The 20,725-nt window shown below is 44.3% G+C and overlaps 1 protein-coding gene across 2 annotated transcripts in view; it reads right to left on the bottom strand.

The window, feature by feature from the left end:
- The window catches only part of robo4 (roundabout guidance receptor 4), a 108,524-nt gene that overhangs the window by 86,713 nt on the left and 1,086 nt on the right, over positions 1–20,725 (bottom strand). The gene's annotated exons all lie outside the window — the stretch shown is intronic.

Below are 20,725 nucleotides of genomic sequence, written 5' to 3' on the forward strand. Positions count from 1 at the left end.
GGGATAAGGGGCTACGGGGAGAGGGCAGGGATATGGACCTAGGTATGGTTAGTATAGTAAGACCTGAGTGATCTCCTGGACAAGTGTCGATCGCCTGGATTGGGGTCGGAGAGGAATTTCCCGGATTTTTTTCCCGAATTGGACCTGGGTTTTTATCCGGTTTTTTGCCTCCCCCAGGAGATCACGAGGTTCTTGGGGTGGAGAGGGGTGATAGCGGTATAAAGGGGAGGGTAGTGTCTTGTGTTCTGTGTCTTGTGTCTACTGTTTGTGGGTAAGTGTGTCTGTTTAGTGTTCAGCCATGAGCGAATGGCGGTGCGGGCTCGACGGACCTGGTGGTCTACTCTCGCACCTACTTTCTATGTTTCTATGTTAAGAGACGCTGGTGAGCCTTCTTGATCAGAGTTGAGGTATTGTGGGTCCAAGAGAGGTCATCGGAGATGTTAACACCCAGGAACCTGAAGCTAGAAACACGTTCCACCTCCGTCCCGTTAATGTGGATGGGGGTGTGCGTGCCGCCCCTGGACTTCCTGAAGTCTACAATGAGCTCCTTGGTCTTCTTGGAGTTAAGGGCCAGGTTGTTGTCAGCGCACCATGCTGTTAAGTGCTGGACCTCCTCCCTGTAGGCCGACTCATCGTTGTTGCTGATGAGGCCAATCACCGTTGTATCATCTGCATACTTGATGATGGTGTTAGTACCATGTACAGGTGTGCAGTCATAGGTGAAGAGGGAGTAGAGGAGGGGGCTCAGCACACAGCCCTGTGGAACGCCGGTGTTCAGGGTGAGGGTTGAAGAGGTGTGCTTGTCTAACCTAACAGACTGTGGTCTGTTGGTTAGAAAGTCCAGTATCCAGTTGCATAGGAAGGGATCGATGCCCAGGTTATCGAGTTTGGTGATCAGTTTAGATGGTATAATGGTGTTGAATGCTGAGCTGTAATCGATGAACAGCATTCTTACGTAAGTGTCTCTGTTGTCAAGGTGGGAGAGGGCGGAGTGAAGTGCCGTTGAGATGGCATCCTCCGTACTCCTGTTCTTGCGGTAGGTAAACTAATAGGGATCCAGTGTGGGGGGTAGGCAGCTTTTGAGGTGTGCCAGGACCAGCCTCTCGAAGCACTTGGTGATGATGGGGGTAAGTGCAACTGGGCGGAAGTCGTTGAGGCTCGCCGCAGTGGAGTGTTTTGGCACTGGCACGATGGAGGTGGTTTTAAGGCACGTGGGGACAACTGCTTGGGCAAGTGACAGGTTGAAGATGTCAGTCCAGACGTCTGTCAGCTGCGAAGCACAGGCGCTGAGCACGCACCCGGGGATGCCGTCAGGGCCAGCAGCCTTACGTGCATTAGTCCTACTCAGTGCCACGTATACGTCGTAGGGGGTGAGTGTGAGGGGTTGGTGATCAGCAGGGAGCACAGCCTTGATGGCTGTCTCTAGATTGTCCCTGTCGAAGCGGCCATAGAAGTGATTAAGCTCCTCAAGGAAGGAGGCGTCGCTGGATGTGGGGGTGGTGTTGGTGGGTCTATAGTCCGTGATGGCCTGGATGCCTTGCCACATGCGTCGGGGGTCGGAGTTGTTGTTGAAGTGCTCCTCAATCCTGAGCTTATGGCAGTGCTTGGCCTTCTTGATGCCCCTCTTCAGGTTAGCCCTGGATGAGCTGTAGGCTCGAGCATCGCCTGACCTGAAAGCGGTGTTCCGTGCTTCCAGCAGTAGCCTGACCTCGCTGTTCATCCATGGCTTCTGATTCGGGAATATGGTCACCTGTTTGAGGGAGGTGACACTATTGATGGTGGATTTTATAAAGTCCAGAATAGAGGATGTGTAGGAATCAATGTCCATGTGGGACTCAAGGGTGGCCTGGGCTGCAAACGCCTTCCAGTCAGTGTTTCCAAAACACTGCTGAAGTGTGAAGTCCGCTTCCTCTGACCAGACTTTAACTGTCCTCACAGTTGGTTTAACCCGTCTGATGAGTGGGGAGTACTTAGGGAGCAGGAACAATGAGAGGTGATCAGACTGACCAAGGTGGGGGAGGGGGATGGCTTTGTAAGCTTCAGCCATGTTGGTGTAGACTTTGTCCAGTGTCTTGTCTACTCTAGTGGGGAAGGAGACATGTTGGTGGAATTTGGGGAGTACAATCTTCAGGTTAGAGTGATTGAAGTCACCCGCAACAATGAAGGCTGCCTCGGGGTTGTGCTTCCGTTGATTGCTAATGGAAGTATGCAGCTCTTTCATTGCAAGCTTGGCATTAGCATCAGGAGGGATATAGGCTGCAGTCACAACAGTGGAGGCGAACTCTCTGGGCAGATAGAACAGTCTGCATCTAACCAAGAGGAACTCAAGGTTAGCTGAGCAGTGACTCTCGATGATGGTGGAGTCCGTGCACCATGCTTTGTTTACATAAATGCACAGACCCCCACCTCTGGTCTTACACAAGCCTCGTAAGTGGGATCAGCTGTGCCGACTTTTGGTCCCGCGCCGGCCAGAACACCACAACCGGGCGGGAGACTATTCAGAATGGGGCCGTCGACTTTGACAAGTCGAAACGGCAGGAGGCGGGGTGGAACGACGTTCCCCCGTAGCGACAGTTTAAACCTGGACCTGCAGGTAAGTGAAACTGCGGTTTTTATTCTCCCCATACTGTTTCACAGGTGGGGAAACATGGAGAGCTGTGCAAACAACGGCAAGTTTTAAGCCTGGACCTGCAGGTAAGTGATACTGCGGTCCTTATTGTTCCCATACTGTTCTACAGGTGAGGGAAACATGCACAAGACAAAGAAGTCGACCAGAGCTGCGACAAAGCTGGCGGGGGAAGACCGCGGAGTTGCGGACGCCAGCAGCGGCCGGCGGCACAGGAATCACCCGTAAGGGAACAGCTGTGCCCGACTTTGCCCCCGCACCGGCCAGATTAAACACTGCGTCTGGGCGGGAAGGCAAGAAGAAAACCAAAAGAGTCGTTGACTGATGAGTCTGACTTTGGGCGGCCAGCGACCGTGAGCGCTGGAGCCGGTTGGAGCGGGTTATGGAGCCGAGCTTCAACATGACAGGCTCTGGGAGATGGAGTCTAGTCACTGTGGGCACTATGTAAAACCCACAGCAGCACCTCTTGTAGGGCTGCACAGTGCATCTCCCTCGTCAGAGGGGAGTACTGGGGGGGAGGGGGGGTCAATTCTGGGCTGACCCTGAAGAGGGGTTTTGACGAACAAAACTACAAGTGTGCAGGGGGTGCAGGAAGGCAAAATCTACTGGTCATGGTGTCCAAATACATACAGCCAGACCACGATGGACACCACTGCAAAAATACTTGGGACCAGGAAACTGCGCATCCCTGAATGTTCCAGTCGTGGAAATAGCATCTGGAAACATGTCGGAGCAGGACTTAGGAAAGCCCTGGGCTCATAAAGGCGACAACATTAAGGATCTCCTACAGTCAAAGACAGCACCCTTATGCACCCACCAGCAGAACAACAGAAGCTGGTGAAAGCTCAAAGGCCGGGCATACAGGACAGCGGTCTTTTAGACCATAGCCCAGACCGGCCTTTCTGGAAGATGCGCAAACCCCCAACCCAAAAACAAACCCAGACACCGGCGCCTCAACCTCCACGAAGACCACACAGAAGAAGCAAACTTCCACTGGTAACAATGGAGGTAGGTGGGTCTGGTCCCTTACAAATTATAGGAAGAGTGGATAATACACACATTGGTGGGAGATTACACTCTTTTGGATATGGTGTATATTAACTACAGACACTTATATCCTAAGCAGTATCCAGGGATATACCATTGAATTGTGCAAAAGGGGTAATGGGTAAACCCAACACGATTGGCTGGAATACATTGTACTATATATTCAGTACAAAATGGGAACTGGTAACTGCTAAAGGACTGATTTCTAAAGGCTACTCCATGGCTAGCATCGACCTAAAAGATGCTTACTATTCAGTGCCTACACGGACTGACCACAAACGTTATTTTTTTTTTTTTAATTAAAAAATTAAAAATTAAAAAAAAATTCAACTGGATGGGGCAGCTCTGGCAGTATAGAGCTCTACCAAATACATAATCATATGATCATACTAATTGTGGGCATAACTTTGGAGTTGGCCTAACTAGCTGTAACAGCCACCATACAATTGGGTGAAAACTGGGGTTATCATCCATCCAGTTAAATCTAAACTAACGCCTACCAACATAATGGATTATTTGGGGTTCACTATTGACAGCTCACATGTCGGTGACTTTACCAAAGGACAAGGCTACAGTCTTAACTGAGGCCTGCAACAACCCCACTGACATCAGTGAACCGTCTATCAGATTGGTAGCAAGTATAATTGGTATATAGTGTCTGCCTTTCCAGCCACACAATTTGGACCTTTGTATTACCAAAAATCTACAAAGGGCAAAATATAAACACTCAAAGTTAATACTGGTCATTTCAACAGACCAATAAGCCACCAATCAAAGCTTATGGAATTAAAATGGTGGAGGGATAACATTCGGCATTGTTCCAACCCTATCATTATCAGCAAACCCTTAGTGGTGCTACAAACTGATACCAGTGCGCTTGGTTGGGGTACTACCAATTTCCATCTCCATCTGAGGAGGTAGATGAAAGGCACAGGAGGCATCATTATCACAGACACTGGGCATAAACTACCTGGAAATGTGGGGTGCGTTCTATGGCCTAAAGTCATACTGCTCTGGGATAAATCACCAGCGTGTTAGACTACAGAGTGACAATCTGACTAATACAATTTGGTAATGGTGTATCCAGAGAAATATTGGAATATCAGCTACTTAGCTACCAGGTAACCCAAAATTCAGTGACAGACATCAGGTCACGCAAATTCAATAAAATAAGACTTAATCACCAGTTACCAAACTGTGTTTCTTGGGAACCAGACCCTGGGACAGCAGGGACAGATGCTTTTCACTGCATTGAGGGGGCAATTGTTTATCTATGCATTCTCTCCTTTTCTGCATCATCAGTCGGGTATTACGAAAAATACAACAAGACTCAGCGTCTGTTAATTGGTAGTGCCGATTGGCCTACTTAACCATAGTTCCCTGTGATACTCAACATGGGGTTTAACCATGCATCACCATCCTGAAACAACCAGGTTATTGGTTCATCCCATAACAGGGGAACCCATCCATGTCAAAAACAACAAACCTATCAATTTGTAGAGTCTAAAGAAACCTCTACTGCAACTGGGACTGGCGGACTGAACATTGAACATTATCTCAGCGGGCCACAGACAGTCCACCAAAAACTATATCTGGTATACATCAGGAAATGGGAGATATATTGTCACAGAAACAACATCACCTACAGTTTGATGAACATAACGTCTGTTCTCGAATTCCTGGCAGGCCTCCATTATGATGAGGGGCTCAGTTACAGTGCCATTAACTGCGCCAGAAGTGCCCTATCAACATATCTATGGCGAGGATCAGAGCGTCATTCTGTTGGGACTCACCCCTGGTAACCAAACTTACGAGGGGAATTTTTAATATCTATCCCCCAAGAACCAGGTACTCTCTAAATGGGATATGAGTATTGCCCTAACGTTGCTAAGGAATTGGTCTCCAGCAACAGCTCTGTCCCTGCAAAGACTGACGCACAAAACAGGCATGCTGATGGCTTTGGTCACGGCACTAAGGGTACAGTCGTACATAAGTTAAGGCTGGACTATATGACTTCTTCAACAGGAATATAACGTTTCATATTACGAATTAGTCAAACAGAACAGGCCGGGATCATCAGGCCTCAAAATAGAATTTAGGGATTACCCTACAGATATCGTCTCTGTATAATAAGACAATTATTGTTCTATATGGAGAACACCAAAAACATCTGAGGCTATGAGATGGCACTACTAATCAGCCACAAACAAACCCACAAAAAAGTGTCGGTTCAAACTATTTCCAGATGGCTGAAACAGGTTTTAACAACAGCTGGGGTGGATACTAACATATTCAAATCTTATTCCACCTGGGCTGCAACTACATCGGCAGCTATGGAGTTGGATGTACCAATGAACCAAATCCTCGAGACAGCAGGATGGATCAGGGGAAAATGTTCCAACTATTCTACCACAAACCAGTAGTTAAACTGGAACTTTGCAGAGCCAATTTTAAGTTCTGTAATATAATTTCACCCCATAAATAGGGGCTATAATTTGTTGTTAACAATTTATCATGGATTTCAATGTTGGATTCATGTCTAAACATGTTAACACAATTCCTCCCACAGTCAATTAAGGCAGATGTGATGCATGGACTCGTTTCCACGGCATGAAATCACAGAGCTTTGAAATCTTCACATAGTCACTCACGTGACTCCGAAGTAAAATAGTAAGATTAAACGAGAACTTACCAGTTCGAAGTTTGATCGTTATTTTATGAGGAGTACGTTGAGGGAATACGTGCCCTCCGCTCCCACCCTTGATCATATACTCAACTGGTATTTTCTTCTCAATCTTACTATGTTCAGTCATTACAGTTATCTGTGATTTCACACCGCTGCTTTGAAGAATGACACGCATGCGTCCTGGCGGGGTTCTTCACGTATTCCCTCAACGTAGTCCTCATAAAATAACGATCAAACTTCGAACTGGTAAGTTCTCGTTTAATCTTACTATTATGTGTTTCAGATCAATATCCTTGGGATGAGAAGTTACTGAGCCTGACATATCAAATAGATCTAAAGATAGTCACAAAGTGCTGGCGTCACTCAACAGGTCAGGCAGCATCTCTGTAGAAAAAGGATCCCTTTTCTCCAGAGATGCTGCCTGACCATTGTCAGCGGTAAGAAGTTGGTGTCCTGGCAATATTGAGTGTTAGTTAACCAGCAGGGACGTGGTGGTCAGAGAGCCAACAGCAACTTTACTGAATACAGACCCTGATGTCTCAAACAATGTCTTAAGGTGGTGGCATTTAGAGGACAAAAGGAAAATGATTAGGTGATCAATCTGGCTACTTTAAATTAATTAAAAGGGAAAGATAAAATAATTTCAGATCATTTTCAGGTTACTTTTTGGTAAATGTGTACAGAAAGATACATTTGTGATCGCACAGTACACCAAAGGTTCACCACAATCAGTCTGAAGAAGAGACCCTGCCCAAAACGTTACCTATCCACATTCTCCAGAAATACTGCCTGACCCGCAGAGTTACTACAGCATTTTGTGTCCTTTTGTGTAAACCAGCGTCTTTAGTTTTAGTTTTGAGATACAGGGTGGAAACAGGCCCTTTGGCCCATCGAGTCTGCGCCAACCACGATCCTCCATACACTCGTTCTATCCTATACATCAGAAGCAAATGTACAAAAGCAAATAAATATATCTCCAATTAAGTGTTCCACACTTCATGAATGAGAGGGGAAGATGATCCTTCACCCAGAGGATAAGAAAATCTTTAGATTTATCTTCCCTAAATTGTAGCGCAGAAAGTATCTGGATAGTGGTAGCAATTTATGAGAAACTAGAGGAAGGGGACATATTGTTTTAAAAATTGCTGGAAATCTGATGTAAAAACAGATAATGTGGGGAATACTCGGCTGGTCAGGCAGCAACTGTGGAAGGAGAAACACAAACGAACATTTAAGGTTGAGAATAAAGAATGTAATGAGTAACTGCATCAAAGGTAGAAGTGGAGGTTTGGATAGGACAAAGGGAATACTTTGTCATGTGGATGAGGATCATCCTAAAGCAGATTAACAAAGGTAGTTAGAAGGTGATGACAAACAAAGAAGCTCATTGTGTTAATGTCAGTGCTGGAGGACAGGTCCAACAGGTGAAGCTGTGCCAATGGAGGATGATAAACAGAGCCAAGAACACAGATCAATCATTTACAGCAGAAAAGGCCAATGCTGATATTGTATTGTATTGTATTGTATTCAAATTTATTGTCATTGTCTCAATTAGAGACAACGAAATGAATTTTCCTTACAGGCAGTATCATAAAAATAAATAAATAATTAATAATAAAACATATTAAAAAATAAAATTGAATTAAAAAAATTGAATTAAAAAAAGAAAAGCACAAACACAGAAAGTCCACGACACAACATAACACAGTGGCACCAAGGTGAGGAAGGCACCATAGTCCAGCCAGCCTCCCTCCGATCTTCCCAGATGTTCACCCGTGGTCGGGGCCTTCCGAGCACCCGCAGTCGCCACCCCGGGCGGCCCGATGCTCAGGCCCTCTCGCCGGACTGATGGAACGCCGACGCCGATCCCCGACGGTGAAAATCCTCCTCAGCGGCCCGGACCTCCCGATCAGCCGCCTCCCACCGGAGTCCGCAGCCCCCGAGTCCGCAGGCCGAGCCGGGCAGAGTCGTAGGACCCCACGATGTTTGTCAGCGCCGCCCGCGTTGGGAGCTCCGCGAACCACAGCTCCAGGATGTCGGTGCCGCGGGCTCCAGACGGTGATCCCCGGTAAGGCATCGCCAGCCCCGCGATGTATCAGCGCTGTCCCGCCGCTGCTGGAGCTCTGGTCGATCCCGGCAGGAAAGGCCGCGCCAATCCAGTAGGTAGGCCGCTGAGGGGGGTGAGGAACCGACTCGAATAATAGTCGCGTCCTCTCCAGGAAGCGACCGAAGGACGGTATCCCCCTTACCGTGGCCTCTTCCCCCACATAAAGACATTTAAAAAAACATAAAAAACACACTTTAACATAACTAAAAAAACAAAAAAACAAAAGATATTTCCGAGTATGAAAATTGTATGAAGGTGGAGGCTGCTGGCACCAGCGCCACCGGAAGTACAAAGGTACTTCCTTTGACTTGATATTGACAGAGAAAGCAAGCTACACAGGATAGACAAACTGACAACGTGACTAAATTAAAGATGAGTTGTTGTTCCTCAAGCTTGCACTGCAGGAGACCAGTGCAGGTGACCACAGACAGAGCAATTAGAGAAGGGATGGGGTGGGGAATTCAAACAACCAAGTGAGGTGTTCAAATTTAGTAGAAGCAAGAAGCTGCAGGTAGGGGTAGAAATCCTGTGGGTGGTGGGGGGGGGGGGGGGGGCCCGCCCCCCCCCATGCTTTGAGAGGTGGGGGACGATCCCCCCACATGTTTTGTCATGCGGACTTATTCAGCCGCTTTCTAAGGGCCATTCGCGGGTCCTTTCAGCGCCCGGCGCGGCTTAAAATCAAACTGCTGCATCGAAGCGATCGAGGCTCCCGATGTTGAAGCCCCCGCCAGTCGATGAAAAGCCCCACGGCCGAAGCCTCGCGTGTGTGCGCATGCGCGCGCTCGGCCGCCAAGACATTGTGTCCCCCGCAGGTTCAGACAGTGATTTCCGTGCCTGGCCGCAGGTGCTGGTTACATAAAAGAACACAAGTGTGCTGGGGTAACTCAGCGTCTCTGGAGGAAATGTTTCGGTGACGTTTTGGGTCAGGATCCTTCTTCAGACTGATTGTAAGGGGTGGATGGGAAGAAAGCTGGAAGAAAGGAGGGGCAGGACAAAGTGTGGCAGGTAATAGTAGCAACGTTACAACTTTTTTAGATTTTAAAAATCAAGTCTGCAATTTATCCCATCAGATAAAGCATAAAAAGAAGTTTAATTTGACATCTAACTCACTTTCATATATTCAGTATTAAAAAAGTTATGGCAATTTTCATACTCGGAAATTAGCATCTTGTTCCATATTGCTTTTCCATTGACAGGCGAGAAGACACATAGAAACATAGAAAATATGTGCAGGAGTAGACCATTTGGCCTTTCGAGCCAGCACCGCCATTCAATATGCTCATGGCTGATCATCCAAAATCACTACCCCGTTCCTGCTTTTTTCCCCATATCCCTTGATTCATTTGGCAGATGGTTGAAGCCTTCTCCCAACCAGAAACGTCACCTATCCATGTTCTCCAGAGATGCGGCCTGACCCGCTGAGTTACTCCAGCACTTTTGGTAAATCAGCATCTGCAGTTCCTTGTTTCTACTAATACCAGAGAGATGCTAAGTCTACTGCACGGTGAACTAGGGAAGGCTTGGAGCAACAATTGACACAGTAACTTCACAGAAAAGTGGTTCTATCAGGCAGACATTAGCTTTACACCTTCAGTCTGGAACAGCTTTGTTTGATTTCACTTCATTTAGGCAGCTGGTATACAGGCCTCTATTATTATAGAAACATAGAAAATAGGTGCAGGAGTAGGCCATTCGGCCCTTCGAGCCTGCACCGCCATTCAATATGATCATGGCTGATCATCCAACTCAGTATCCTGTACCTGCCTTCTCTCCATACCCCCTGATCCCTTTAGCCACAAGGGCCACATCTAACTCCCTCTTAAATATAGCCAATGAACTGGCCTCAACTACCTTCTGTGGCAGAGAATTCCAGAGATTCACCACTCTCTGTGTGAAAAATATCTGTCTAATCACCGCTTCTCCGTGGGTTGTCACCTGGTCGTGGTGGAGAAGCTTGTGCGGACCTGAGATCCTGAGAGCGATGCCGTCTGGAGCTATGCTCCTGGTAGGGCCACCCATGGCGGTAAGGTCGAGGGGGAGGTCTCTGACAAAGAGCAATCCAACCAAGACCTCAACGGTGGAACAGGCGGAGGATGATGGCTGACCTTAGTGGAGCATCACAACGGCTGGGAAGGCGGATGAAGTCTGCAGCAGAAAAGGGTCTCCGGTTGTCTTGGACTCCATGCCACTGGATCCTGATGCAGATCTGTCAAGGACCGTGGGATGGCTGCCTGTGCACCAGTCTCCCCACGTTAAACAAAGTCACGCACAGGCGTCCTCCATATAGGGAATAGCACCCTGGAGACACCCATGGTCAGCCACGACCGAAGGGGGCCAAAGAATCACTGCTGGGGAATAAAACACATTGCCTTCTCTCCCTGCCCCACCCTGTTAGATGCGGCCACAATTGCTCAGATTTTTCAATGTATTTTTAACATATTCTTCAAGGATCATTTGGTCATCTTCCATTGTTGCATGTGAGACCCTGATCTCCAACAACTTGCTGTGGTGTATCAAACATTACAGCATTGAAACTACTGAATCAATGCTTCAGTGACATCTACAATGCTCAGGGTAGTCCTTCAGTCATGAAAGGCACTATCAAAAATGCAAACTCTTTCTTGTCTTTGAACAGATTACTTTGAGTAATTAATTCCATGCAAAAACTGGTGTCCCCATTCCCGTGACCGTGCTCAGTTTTACATGACATTGCAATGAGTAATTACAGTGGTAAAATGCAAGGAAACCCTCACACTTGTTTGTCTGAAATAGTCTCAGAAGCCACTCTGTTCAAGAGCTGTTAGGGAAGGGCACTAAATGCTGACCTTGCCCACATCCTGTCAAATGAATTAGTAGTAAACAGACTTGCTTCCCCTGTGTTCCCACTGGTTCCTGTGGGCAGGGGCATCTCATGGTTGCCTGTTTAAGGTCATAAGGTCATAAGTGATAGGAACAGAATTGGGCCATTCGGCCCATCAAATCTACTCCGCCATTCAATCATGGTTGATCTATCTCTCCCTCCTTACCCCATTCTCCTGCCTTCTCCCCATTACCCCTGGCACCCATGCTATTCAATAATCTATCTAACACTGCCTTAAAAATACCCATTGACTTTGTGGCCTCCTCAGCCTTCTGTGACAAAGAATTCCATGGATTCACCAACCTCTGACTTAAGAAGTTCTTTCTCATCCTAAAGGAATGTCCTTTAATTCTGAGGCTATGACCTCTGGTCCTAGACTCTCCCACTAGTGGAAACGTATTCTCCAAATCCACTCTATCCAGTCCTTTCACTATTCGGTACATTTCAATAAGGTCCCCCCTGTATCTGAGCTGTCAGCTGTTCTGAGTTTAGCCCCATTGTGGTGTAACTTAACACGATGGATGGTGTCCTCACTGTTCATTTCCAGGTCGATGCCAGACGATCACCTTCTTTAACTCTTTCTCCGCCACAGTATACCAGTTGCTGCAAACTGAATAGCTTGCTTGGTTATCAACAGATTGGAATCAATTGCAGTGTGGACTGGGTAAAGATGGTGTAGTTATGATCATACAGCACAGAAACAAGCCCTTTGGCCCAACCATAAGACCATGAGACACAGAAGCAGAGTTAGGCCATTCAGCCCATCGAGTCTGCTCCGCCAAATGATTATGACTGATCTGCTTTTCTCTCTCAATCCCATTCTCCTGCCTTCTCCCCGTAAAATTTGATGCCCTTACTAATCAAGAACCTATCAATCTCCACTTCAATAATACCAAATGATTTGATCACCACTGCCATCTGTGACAATGAATTCCATGGTTTCCCCATCCTTCTCATCTCCATTTTACAGCACAGAAACAGGCCCTTCGGCCCAACTTGCCCACACTAGGCAACATGCCCCATCGATATTAGACCTACTGCCCGCATTTGGCCCATAACCCTCTAAACCTTTCATATCTCTAATTGTCTCTTAAATATTATGAAAGTACCTGCCTCAACTACCACCTCCAGCAACCTTCCATATACCCACCACCCTTTGTGTAAATAAGTTATCCCTCGGGTTCCTATCAAATCTTACCCTCCCTCAACTTAAACCTATGTCCTCTGGTTCTTAATTCTCCAACTCTGGGCTAAAGACTATATTTTAAAATCTAAAATAGGCACAAAAAGCTGGATTAACTCAGGCAGCATCTCTGGAGAGAAGGAATGGGTGTCTTTTCAGGTTGAGACCCTTCTCATAATTTTGTACACCTCTATTAGATTACCCCTCATCTTCCTGTGCTCCAAGGAATACAGCCCTAGCCTGCTCAACCTCTCCCTATAGCTCAGGCCCTCGAGTCCTGGCAACATCCTTGTGAATCTTCTCTGCACCTTTTCCAGTTTGACAATATCCTGTAACATGGCGACCAAAACTGAACCTAATACTGTAGCTATGGCCTCAACAATATCTTATACAACTGCAACATGACCTGCCAACTTCTATACTCAATACCTGACCGATGAGGACCAATGTGCCAAAAGCCTTTAGACCACCTTTCTACCTTTGACACCACTCTCGAGACTAATAAGGAACAAAGATGTGTTTTGTTTATTCAGCCCTTGGTTGAGTGACAAATTGAAATGAGAGCCCTGGCTTAAAACAAAGGCTTTCTCTAGAAGATTGAAGGAAATAAAATAGTATAAAAGGGCAGACCGAGACATCAGAAGCGACAACCCCGGGAACAACCATCGCAGGAAGGGGGATCCGCTTCTGAAGCTCAGAAAAGTCTACCCCCGACCAACAGAGTGAATCTGGCCAATTCATTCATGTGGGTAATATGTGTGTAAGTCGTGAGTCTTGTGATTTAGTGTAAGAAGTAATAAGCCGGAATAATAAATCAAATTAGCAGTTATTAGAAGTCAGTGGTTTATATGTGTGCTGGAATAACTTGAATGCTAATAAAGATTAAATTGAACTAAATGTGTAGGAATGAACTGCAGATGCTGGTTTAGAAGTTAGTTGAACTAAACCTTGGTTTAGAGTTCTTTGTTTGAGACATCAGTTGATTGTAGAGGTAATAAGATCAACGCCCGAGATCCAGGTACTCTTCATGTTGACTGTAATAAACTTCAGTGCACATCATGCTCTGAAGAATAGCCAGGGTAACTTCAGTGGAATTAGACTCATGCACTTTCAAGAACAACAGAAAGAATATTGCACACATCTTTGGTGCTGGACAATTAAGTTCATAACTAAGAGATTGGGCATCACGGCGTTGCAGTGGTAGAGTTGCAGCCTTACAGCGCCAGAGACCCAGGTTCAATCCTAACTATGAGTGCTGTCTGAACGAAGTTTGCACGTTCTCTCTGTGACCATGTGGGTTTTCTCCGGGTGCTCCGATTTCTTCCCACACTCCAAAGATGTGCAGGTTTGTAGGTTAATTAGCTTTGGTAAAATTGTAAATTGTCCCTAATGTGTGTAGGACAGTGTTAGAGTACGGGGTGATCACCAGTCAGCCCGGACTGGGTGAGCCAAACGACCTGTTTACGCTTTGTTTCTCTAAAGTCCAAAATAAAGTGACCTAAAGCTTTGTCCTGCAATGTTCTAACAGATTTAAGTAGTTCTGTTTTTATTCAATAATTGGTATATTGAATGTTAGAGTTAGGAATGGTGTGACAATTCATTGCTGAGAAGTATGCCAATGCCTTCAGTCTGTTTGCCTATATCGTCAATATTTGCAGCATGAATTGTAATATTAAAGCACCTGTGGGCTCTAATCTATGATGCCTCAAGGTGCGTGATTGTAGCACAGGAATTACAGGAGTTAATATGTAGACACTAGCATTCCACAAACAGTCAATTGATGCTGACCAGATCCAGTAAAAATCTGATGATCCACTATTGACATGTTAGAAACTCTGCCGATTTGACATTTGGCTCACCTGGTTCAATTTCAAGCACAAAGATAGACACAAAATGCTGGAGTTATGGGCCTGTCCCACTTAGGCGATTTTTCAGGCGACTGCCAGAGTGGAACACACATGCATTGCTTCCTTCACCAGCCCGTTATACAGGCGGGGGACAGGGCAAGAGGACGGAGCGCTGTCTGAGTGAAATTCACACGGTGCAAAGTTTCGGGTCGAGAGCCTTCTTCAGACTGGTTACGGATAAGGGAAACGAGCGATGTAGACGATGGTGTATAGAGTTAGAGAACAATGAATGAAAGATATGCAAAAAAGTAACCACGCTAAAGGAAACAGGCCATTGTTAGCTGTTTATTGGGTGAAAACGACGCCTGTGCGACTTGGATGGTGGAGGAATAGAGAGAGAGGGAATTTCGGGGTTACTTGAAGTTAGAGAGATCAATAATGCGCCATGATTCTCACACCTTTTAAAATGGCCACAACATTATTCCCAAGCTCTTCCTAAATTCACGAGGTCCATAGGAGTGGAATTAGGCCATTTGGTCCATCGAGTCTACTCCACGATTCGATCATAGCTGATCAATTTTTCCCTCTGAACTCCATTCTCCTGCCTTCTCCCCATAATCCCTGACACCCTTACTAATCAAGAAGCTGTCAATATACACTTTAAAAAATACCCTATGCCTTGGCCTCTGCAGCCATCTGTGTCAAGGAATTCTACAGATTCACCAGCCTCTGTCTAAAGATATTCCTCCTCATTGCCATTCTAAAGGTAAATCCTTTTATTCTGAGGTTGTGCGCTCTGGTTCTAGACACTCTCAACACTGGAAACATCCTTTACACCCAAATAGGCCTTTCATTATCTGTTAAGTTTTAATGATACCCCCCCCCCCCCCCGCCTCATCCTTCTAAACTCCAGCAAGTAAAGGCCCAGAGCCATCAAACGCTCCTCATAGATTAACCCATTTATCCCAAGGATCATTCTCGTAAACCTCCTCTGGACCCTCTTCGGCGCCAATGCATCCTTATTCAGACCGGGAGCCCAAAACTGCTCACAATGCTCCAAATGTGTCCTCGCCGGCGCCTTATAAAGCCTCAGCTTTACACCCTTGTTTTGATATTCTAGCTCCATTGAAATGAATGCCTTATATTGCCTTCTTTACCAACTGACTCAATATGCAAATTCACCATTTGGGAATCCTGCACCAGTTCCCCCAAGTCACTTTGCACCTCTGATTTTGGAAATCTTTCCACTTAGAAAATAGTCTACGCATTTCTTCCTTCTGCCAAAGTGGGTGACTGTACTCGTTGCTGCGCTCTATTCCATTTGCCACATCATTGCCCACTTTCCAAGTCCTTCTGCAGAATACCTGCATCCTCAACACTACCCGCCCCTCCATCTACAGTATCTTCGTACCAAAATTCCATCATCCAAAGTCATTGATATACAACGTGAAAAGTTATGGACACAAAACGAGCCGCTGTGGAACACCACAAGTCACCTGCAACCATTCCGACAATACCCCAGTCCACAGACCAATGTCATCGACCTTATCAAGTCAACAAGGCTCGGTGCCCATGTTCCTTCTAAACTCATCTCGTTCACTGGCAAATCTCCGTGTTACATCTGAAAGTAAACTAAAAGTGGGTCGAACTATTAATACGACTAGTAGTCCAGAAATTCTGCCACTCACCAAAGTGGCAAGAATGTCGGATTATCATAGATCTGTTTAGTGGGAGCATTCAGTAGTGGAGGCATTCAGCTTCTGCCTCTCCACACTACAAACTCAGTCACTGGAAGAGCATTACACCACACGCAGCTACATAACAGTCTCTTTCAGGCATGTTTTATCAAGCAGAAGTTAAAAAAAATTACCACATTAAAAAATAATTAAAGCAACTAATTTTGAGTAAAATGAGTGGTTAATTGGCCAATTAAGAGAAATGAGGGACTTACTGTTTTCACGCCAAAAAAGTTGCTGCATGTGCTTCAATGCACAAGTTTCATTTATTTTTTACAGAAATTATAAAGAATTATGGTCAACTGATATTTTCATCTCATTTTATTTAATTCCTAATCTTGTGGGGTCGGCTGAGGGTAAGTTTGCCCCCAGGCTTCTGGCACATGCTGGTAATCTCTGTGGGAGAGATGTCTGCCCACTCACACTTATGATCTCACCTTCTGTGTGTGTAGTTTGTGTTCCGCTCCTCACACCCCAGTGAATGGGATTTTATATTAATTGTCCTGTACATTGAAACTTAAGCATCTTCTCTCAGCCCACAGTTAAGTTCCTAAATGCTGTGACAGTTGTGTTGACTAAACTCCTGGAAAACTGACTTGAAATGCCATCGTAGAAGGTAATTTACTGAGCTACAACTAAATGGAAAATTTACTCCAAAGATGTACAGGTTTGTTGGTTAATTGACTTGGTAAAATTTTAAATTGGCCCTAGTGTGTGTAAGATAGTGTTAGTGTGCGGGGATCACTGGTCGGCACAGACTCGGTGGGCCAAAGGGCCTGTCTCTGCGCTGTAGCTCTAAACTAAACTAAACGTTGACGCGAAGATAGACACAAAAAGCTTGAGTAACTTAGCGGGACAGGCAGCATCTCTGGAGCAAAGGAATAGGTGACAATTCGTGTCAAGACCCTTCTTCAGATTAATGTCTCAACCCAAAACAACACCCATTCCTTCTCTCCAGAGATGCTGCCTGTTCCGCTGAGATACTCCAGCTTTTTGTGTCTATTTTCGGTGTAAACCAGCATCTGCAGTTCCTTCCTACACTAAACGTTGACACAGATATTTTTGTCTGAGATCAATAATATCCTTTATCATTCTTTCTCTCAATGAGCAGAAAAGCAAATACACGCATAGTTTTATTGGCCATTTGATTATTGAGTACTAAACCTTCCAAATAATAGTTAATTACAAGATAGATTGTTTTTTACTGGAAGGTACAACATGCTGGAGTAACTCTACGGGTCAGGCAGCATCCCTGGAGAGCATGGTAGGTGACATTTTGGATGGGGACCGTTCTTCATTGATTCATATTGAAGATAGACCCAGTGGAATAGGCAGCATCTCTGGAGAGAAGGAATGGGTGACGTTTCGGGTCGAGACCCTTCTTCAGACGTGTGACAGATTGCTTGTTTTTCTGTGATGTCTTAAAATTAAAGACTGTGCATTCAAATCCCTCCCTATTTTTCTCACAGACATCCTCATGGACACACTTCCACATCTATAATCTTTAAGGAACTCCATGTGCTCTGCAATTCTCCAAATCTACTCTTTTTCAGTTTATTTATTTCACTCCATTATTAGCTTCAAAGTCAAAGTTAAAGTCAAAGTCAACGTCAATTTTATTCATGTTTAAGAAGGAACTGCAGATGCTGGAAAATCGAAGGTATACAGAAATGCTGGAGAGACTCAGCGGGTGCAGCAGCATCTATGGAACGAAGGAAATAGGCAACGTTTCGGCCCGAAACGTTGCCTATTTCCTTCGCTCCATAGATGCTGCTGCACCCGCTGAGTTTCTCCAGCATTTTTGTATACCTTCAATTTTATTCGTCACATGCACCCGAAGGTGCAGTGAAATGAATTTGACAGCAGCGATACACTTAAAAAGAACACACAATACACAATAAAATTTTACACAAACTGCATCTTCATTTTGCCAAAATCTCTAGTTTGGGAATTTCCTCCCTAAACATTCCCAGCTGTCCAATTCTATCTCTTTCTTCTTTAAAATGTGATTTAAAACCCATTGGTTTGTTCAAGGTTTCGGCCACTTGTGTTAATTTTACCTGATGTGCCACTTGCTTCCCACCTTTCCGCTTAGTATACACTCTGAATCGTTTTCCTGTAGATAAACTGCATACAGGTATTCCACAATTCATGAATGTTTGATTTATGGATTTTTAATACATCGCTGGTGACCCTTTGTGGTGGGGGTGCCTTCAAATTAAATATCTATTTTTCACTGTGATTAATTACACACCACTCACCATGCAGACAAATAGGTTTCACCATAGCTGTCAAGCATTTTACATAGCTTTTTCAAGTTATGACATTTTATTTCACCAAAAGTTTTCTAAATTGTATTTCTTCCATAAATCAAGGAATGGCTGTGGAAATGTGAACATTGGCTTTGAAGCAGTGAAGCGTTTCGAATAGAAGTCTTCTCTAATAGGTACATATTTCAATTTTGATTTGTTTCTAAACTAGTCAAAGTTTTCTTGGTCATTTGTTATATCAACGAGCAACAGCACAAACAATTCCAAGGAATGCTTTCTTCAAGTTTCAGAATTCATTTACTTATAAAATCCAATTATTTTCGACAGCAGCAGAAATACAAAATTATGCAAGAATTTAAATGAATCAACTTTCTATTTGGGGTGATATAACTATAGGAACCAATATATTTTTCTGCATTAAACTGTGTGAATTGATTCATGAACCAATGGTATAGGGTTACATTGTTTCCTAACTGTTATAATATATCACCAAAAAAAATAATTAAAATCACCAGATTCCAGCACCGTGCATTTGGACTTTTGCTAAAGCAATGTTTCAAAGAGCCACTTAAATCCATCAGGCAAATAAACTCATTTACATCAGGCTCCACCAACATCCCTACTGTCTTTTCTCTTGATACAGGTGAGTCCTTGCAGTATTCAATTTTATCATTAAACCTTATTAGTGATTGGGGTAAAATAACATTATAACTGCAAAGGGATGCATTGGTGAACCAACAGGGAAAGTTTAATAAATGATCATCTCAGGATGTGGGTATTGTTGGCCAAGTCAACGTTTATTACCCAATCTTTGCCTTGTTTGCATTAACTCTGTTGCCAATCAAGCCACTTAGAGGGCAGTTCAGAGACAAGCAAATCAGTAGGTATGAATCTTATATAGGCCAAGCTATGCAAGAAGATCAGTGTTTTGTCCCAAAAGGACAGGCATTAATGTCTGAGAAACAAATAATCACAAAATAGAAGGAATCCATCGCAAGGTACACGTGTAACAAGCCAACCTAATGGAATTTTAACACAAAACAAATCCAATGAAAATTTGACATGAAAGAAGTGGAATCCAGTGGGAGCGGCCATGAAAGGGACATGGCCTATTGGGAATTTAATACAATCACAATTCAATGAAACTTGCATGAACAGAGCATTATTCATTACAAAACGCTAACAGCGATTGACAAAATTAACATTGAAAGACAATTTTAAATCCGCTGATGCTGCTATGCAACTCCTTGAAACTATTGATTTTTTAGCGAGAATTCATTCAGCTTTCTTACTGAGCATCTGCGCTTCGGTAGCTATTTGCTCGTCTGTGGCTATTATATTGTGAGCCTTCTTAGTGTTTTGAAGAAAAAAGTAATTCAACTAAAATATGCTGGAAACTAAAATTAATTGAAGAGATATAAACTGACATAATTGAGATGGGGCATAATTGGAAGAAGAGCATATACGAGTGGCTCATTGTTATGTAATTATGTGTATGATTGACCATAAGCTTTCTTTCCAAAGCTGGTCTAAATAATTTGATGCTGAGATCAACTATTGCCTACAAGAACATAACATTTTATTCCTTTAATTTTTCAAATATACATTTCAGGGGAAGATTAAATGTAATCCCATAGACACAAACTAGAGTTATGGCAATAATCTCATTGGCCTGTATGTAAAAATTAAAGAATTTCACAGTACCTTGAATTAATTAAACATGATGATAAAGGAACCATGGAACATATATAGACACAAAATATATGGACATACAGGGAGATTAATATTGAATGTAAACTCCCGGAAACTTATACACATAAGTTCTTATAGTTACAATGGCGATATATGTCAGCTCCTTGTTGCAGTTATATTAAACAAATAAATTAATTATGAAGCACAATGCTGTTTTAATATTTCTTAAGCTTTCCTTTGTGTTAGCGATGTCTACCTCGCTGCTCGCCTTGTTAAGATACAAACCATTTGAACGGCTGGTTTAAATAGATCACTTGGTACTTGGCGTTGGATGTGTATACCTGACCGACGTTACAGTACAGTGAATAGAAACTGTCGGGATTCTTGCTGGGTTCTCGTTACAGTTAATGCTAATGTTTACTTATTTATTTTGCTTTGCGTGGAGCTCTTAATAAAGTAGCTTTCACCTCCTTCGGCGATTGTGTTTGATTATTTTTAAAAACTAACATCGTGAGGGCAAGCTTTATGTAATTTAACACTATGAAATATTATTGAGGAGGGGGAAATTGAATGGGATTTCAGGAGAAGTAAGGGAGCTATAAATTAATTAAACGGATGGGCTTAGGTGACAAAGAATTTCGACGATAAGTCATGGCAAGAGATGGAGGAAT

The sequence above is a fragment of the Amblyraja radiata genome, chromosome 33 (assembly GCF_010909765.2).
Source record: "Amblyraja radiata isolate CabotCenter1 chromosome 33, sAmbRad1.1.pri, whole genome shotgun sequence".
In the NCBI taxonomy this organism is placed as follows: domain Eukaryota; kingdom Metazoa; phylum Chordata; class Chondrichthyes; order Rajiformes; family Rajidae; genus Amblyraja; species Amblyraja radiata.